At 41.7% G+C, this 5,795-nt stretch overlaps 1 pseudogene; it reads right to left on the bottom strand.

Moving 5' to 3' along the window:
• Positions 1 to 5,404: 5,404 nt before the first annotated feature.
• Positions 5,405 to 5,510, bottom strand: LOC137836262 (small nucleolar RNA R71; annotated as a pseudogene).
• Positions 5,511 to 5,795: the final 285 nt, after the last annotated feature.

Here is a 5,795-nt window from a genome sequence, read left to right as displayed (position 1 = left end):
CCAAAGTCAAAGTCAAAGTCAAATGTATGGCGGGACCCACCAAGGTGGGCTCCGAAGAGGAAGGTCAGAGTTGACCGCTTTGGGCGTCGCCAGGTGTGAGCGTTGCCAGGTGTGGCCGTTGCCATGAGTGGGCGTCGCCAGATTCAGGCGTCGATACTGCCATCCCCCGATACCCACGGGTAGGGAAGACCGTAGAGGGGACGGCACAATAAGAGGCCACGGTACGGACGAGGAGGCCTCGGGCCTCGGTACCTCAGAACAGATATAAGGGAAAGAAAAAGGTGGCTTCAAGGCCATATCCCCATTACCAGTGGGGAGTAACCTGACTCGTGAAGTACCCACGCCACCTCTGGAGAATCCCTGGGATAGACACGACCCGGGAGTGGGCCACGCCCAGGGGTAATCCATGTGCATGGTATGAGAGGAAGGCTGATACACTCCCAAGGTGAGTGACTAGAAACTGGGGCGCATGAGTTGGCACCCAGGTAGTCACCCCTTGCGCCAGATGCACTTCGAGGAAGGAAGACTTACACGCTGGAATATCCCTACGTTGGGTTACAGCGTCGTAAGGCCTTCCATGTGGAGTTGCGGTTAAGTCAGAAAGGCCACGTGGCAGTAAGCACTGAAACCCAAGGTAATAAGCTTCTCTGAAAGCTTGGTAAGGTACGTTTTCACACAGTTTACACACACTCTAATCATTTTCTCGCTTACTCGCTGTACGCACAAGTGATTGGAGAGAGAGAGAAGTTAGTTACAATTCAGTTACACACCTTCAGAGCATTTAGTTACGGTGCTCCGATACGGAGGTGTTTGGTGTTTTCTGCTTGCTGACTTGATCGTCGGAGTGCAAACGGTCGCGCGGGCGCCCTTTTCTCACTCTTTTTCAGGTACTCACGGCGGAGTAGGGTGAAGACCAAGTTGAAGACGAAGGAGTCCTTGCTCGCGAGTCAAAGTAACGCACGAAGATCTTTTCGGTCAACCGGCAGGAACATTTGGCGCCCACCGTGGGACCCGATTTAAAACATCAGTCCCACCGCAAGTATAGAGAAGTTCTGTAGCAGTTTCCGAGAGAGTTCTTTAAGAATTTTCCAAGATCCACCGTTCATCGTGAAGTGTACACAGTTTCACTGATCGCTTTTGGTCCAGTTCAAGGTTTCGTCGTTCGTTGTTGAAGTTCAGTTCAGTTCATCGTTCGTCATGGAAATTTGCTCAGTTTCCACCGTTTGTTCGTAGTTTGTTTGAAGTTTGCTGAAGATCCACCACTGTTTGTGGATTGTTCGTGGTTTGCTTTGTTTTCACCGATCAGTCTAGATCAGTTTCCACCGCTTTCCTTCAATCTTGATCAGTTCCAACCGTTGGTCCTCCGTTTATTGAAGTTTACACCATTCGTTTCCACCGGAAGAATTGTCAAGAACCACCGTAACAGTTTGAAGATTTCCAAGAAACCGCAGAAAATGAGGACAACCAGGCAAAGGTTGACGCGCGTTGAGAGTGATGATATGACCATGCAGCAGGTCATGGAGATCATGCAGGGCCTTTAGGAGGCTATGGCCGTATCGAAGGCAGAGAAAGAGCGCATGCAGGCGGATCTCGCGGCATCTCAGGCGAGAAATGAGGAGTTATGTCGTGCAAATGAGGAGTTGCGTCGCGGTTTGCGCAACAGCTTAGGGCTACGCGATGCTGACGACCGCGAGTGCTTCACTCCACCGAGGGATTTCTCCACACCGTTCTCACAGTCGATCTTGGAGGCGGTAATCCCTCACACGTTCGTGGGTCCTAAGGTAACCTTCACGGGAATGGAGGATCCCGAGGCACATCTCACTACGTTCCACACACAGATGATTCTGGTAGGCGGCTCCGACGCCATAAGATGCAAGCTTTTCATGAGCACTTTGACTGGAATGGCCATGGACTGGTTTGTCAGCCTTCCAAACGGCCACATCACTTCTTTCGCACAACTCTCACTGCTGTTTCGGGAACAGTACATAGCAAACAAGGCTCCACCACCAGTATCGTACGACTTGTTTGACGTAAAGCAGTATCAAGATGAGACCTTGAAGGAATACATCAACCGCTTCGAGGTGCAAGTGGTGAAGGTTGGCACCACGGAGGAGCCGATGATTGTATACGCGTTCAAAAAGGGGATGTGCTCTGGACCATTCTGTGAGTCAATCATCCGAAGTCGTCCCCTAACCTTTGCTGAGATAAGGCGTCGTGCCGTGGAACACATCGCCACTGAGGGTGAGGTGTGCGAAAAGCGCACAAGCAACGCCCAAGAGCACCGTCGCGTGCACAACCCGCTAGGGTCAATGAGGCCACGACGGGAAGGAAGAATCAGGACAGGAAGCGCCCATACGAGGCGAGGAGGACCCAGGCTAGGGGGCGAGCAGAAGGGAATAGGTCGGCGAGGGAGGGAAATAGGCCGCTAAGGCACAATTTTGTGGTAGAGTTGAAGGATCTCATCGTCGTTCCTAACATAGCAGAGAGGCTGAGGCCACCAGTGAAGACTGACAAAGTACTGGGACCTCACAAAGATTCGTGGTTTGAGTTCCACCAGGCTTTTGGGCACCACATCAACAACTGCTTGGCGCTGGGCCATCGGTTGGATGAGCTGGTGAAGAGCAGTTTTCTGAAGGATTATCTGGTCGGGTCTTCTACGACCGCAGCCTTGACAGTACCAGAAGAGGATCAGGCACACGAGATGCCGATCCATGGAGAAGTCCACACCATCTCTGGTGGCTTCTCAAGAGGAGGGCCCACTGCCTCTTAGCGCAAGAGGTATGTGAGGTCAGTTAATTCAATTGCTGAGGAAGGTTTGGATGACCCGTGGGAGTCAGACCTTGTGTTCACGAAGGCTGACCTGCGCGATGTCGTCCCACATGATAATGACCCCGTGGTCATTTCGGTCGTCACCGCTGGGAGAAGGGTGCACCGAGTTCTAGTGGACCAGGACAGTTGATAAGTGCCTAATTTCAGTAATATTTCATATTAAAATATATGCACTTATGAGGATTTATTGCTAATTTACATATAAAATAATCCCTAATTTATGAATTTATACCTTTTTATATTTTTTATGATCTTTATTTGAATAAGAGTATTTTATTCCCAAATTTGGTGTTAATTGCATATTTCTAAGGAAGATTGGAGATTTGGATTTAAGATGAATGATTTGAGCTAAAAAGATAAAGATAGAAGGTCCCAGAATGGAAAAAGACGAAAAGAAAGATTGGGCCTTTTTATGTTTTATCATTTAGCCCATTAGCGCGACATAGGAAGCAACCTAACCCTAGAAACTAGGATAAATAGAGGGCTAGAGGCTCAATTGTAGTGTGCCAGATTCAGAGGAAAACATCATACAGTGAATTGTAACCCAATTGGGAGAATGGAAGGTGATAGAAGTATGCGTGGCTAATTCTACCATTTGGGATTGGGAGTAATCTGCTCAAACTTTTATGTATTGAGGTGATATCTTATATATTAATATTTAGTTCTTGATTGATTATTGGTATTGTTGTTTTACTTTTAATTTTCCATGACAAATTGAGAATCTTAAATCTGACCGGGAGGTATTTTTAGGGTTTGGACCTAAACAACAATACTTAACATATTTGAGTGCTAGGAATAGACTTGAAATGTTAATTGCTATTAACGTCTGAGCTTCGTTCTAAGTTGTTCTGATAATTATGCGAGGGATCGATAGTTAGGGAACATTCTTAAGGATTTTATATGCGAGGAATCAATATAAATGATTTTTATACGGGCATCAATTTCAATTAAAGAACTTAATATTGACATGCTAATCAAAATACATGAGAGTGAGAGATATGAAACCTAATCCCTATTTTTCCAATTGAAACAACTAATTCTTTTTCTGTTTTCTTATTGATCATCGCCAACCCAACCACTTTCAGTACACTTTTAATTGTTTCGTTTTATATTTAGCGATTATTGTACTTGATAATTCACTGTTCCTTGTGGGATCGATATCCGTCCTTAGGGACAATTATTACTTCTGACAAACGCGGTGCACTTGCCGTAAAAAGTCATCAAATTTTTGGCGCCGTTGCCAGAAAACAGGTTTGATTTGTTGAGTATAATTTCCTAAATATTGTGAATATTTTAATTGTTTTATTTGTTTTAATTTTGTTTTTTTTTAAACAGATTTGTTTTTATTTTATTTTAATTTGCTGATTTGTTGTGATTATTTTAATTCTTATTTTGATTTTAGTTATTTCTATTTATTTTAGATTTAGTTTGATTTTTGTTTTGATTTTATTTTATTTTAGTTATTTTTAGGTTTAGTTACGTAGTTTTATTTAGGTTTAGGTAGTTTTTATTTATTTATTTATTATTACTAGTTTTAGTTTATATTTTTACGTAAACTTAGTTTACGTAGTATCTTTAAAATAAGTTAGTTAGTTGTTTACGTTTCTGTTTTATTTGTTTTATTCTATTTTGTTTTTATTCCTAGTATTTATTTTATTCTGTTTTTATTTCTTGATTTTAGTTATTTCTCGTCTTCGTTGTTTTCTTCTATTCTGTTTTAGTTATTTATTTTATTTATATATTTTTATTTTTATTTTATTTTTGTTATATTTTTTTTTCTGAATATCTTTGTTTTATTTTCTTAGTGTCATTTTAGTGTTTTGTTTTTGTTTTATTTTATCTTTAAGTTTTAATTTGTAGTTTATTGATTTTATTTTAGTTAGCTATTTAAATTCTTGTTTATTTTTGAATTTTCAAAAAAAAAATTTAAAAAATAAATAAATAATATAAAATATAAAATTGCGGTTACTACTTGTGAATTTTTCCTTCTAACCCTTGCATTAGCTGTTTTTATATGATATTGAAAGTTCAAGTTCCAGAAGACCACTTGCTATTTGAATCAGAAATTGAGAAGGTGGTCAGAAAAAATCGAAAATCAAAGACAAAAGAGAATCAAGAAGATAATAGAGAGTATTCTTCCACATCTTCTTCTTTTTCCATTGATATTTTTCAGGAGAATAACAACATGGCGGGGGAGGAAACACCACCTCCTAGGAGAACTCTTGGAGATTATGCCATACATCAAGGGCCTAGACACTTTTCTAGCATTGCAGTGCCTGCAACTAATAGGGCCTTGGAGATGAAGCCTACGTTCCTTACCCTCATTAGTACCAATCAATTCACGGCGATGGATCATGAGGATCCTCATACACACTTGGCTACTTTTTATGAATTGGTGGGAACTATGAGTTTCCAATCAGGTGATCTTGAGAGTGTATACATGCGTTTATTTCCTTTTCTTTGGCAGGGAAAGCAAAGGAGTGGCTTATATCTCATCCTAATCAGAGTTTAACCAAATGGAAGGATGTGGAGGAAAATTTTTTGCAAAGATTTTTCCCAATCTCTCGTTACATCAATGCTAAGTCTGAAATATCTATGTTCAGACAAGGAGTAGAAGAGTCTTTCTGTGAGACATGGGAGAGATTTAAGAGGATGCTGAGAAAATGCCCAAACCATGGGTTTGAAGATATTGCTCAACTGAGCATATTTATTAATGGTCTCAGATCAAATACAAAGATGCTCCTAGATGCCGCGGCTGGTGGCACAATGATGGTTGTTGAAGCAGATCAAGCAACGAGGATTATAGAAGTTTTGGCCACAACTGACTATCAAGCTCAACATGATAGACGAAATCATCAAAAAAGAGGAGTATTGGAGTTAAACACTGCAGATGCATTGCTAGCTCAAAACAAAATTCTGACACAACAACTTGAGCAACTGACCGCACATATGACCCAATTACCCCA

The sequence above is a fragment of the Phaseolus vulgaris genome, chromosome 5 (genome assembly GCF_000499845.2).
Source record: "Phaseolus vulgaris cultivar G19833 chromosome 5, P. vulgaris v2.0, whole genome shotgun sequence".
In the NCBI taxonomy this organism is placed as follows: domain Eukaryota; kingdom Viridiplantae; phylum Streptophyta; class Magnoliopsida; order Fabales; family Fabaceae; genus Phaseolus; species Phaseolus vulgaris.
Note: the sequence above shows the minus strand (reverse complement) of the source record. Positions and strands in the feature narration are given on the sequence as shown.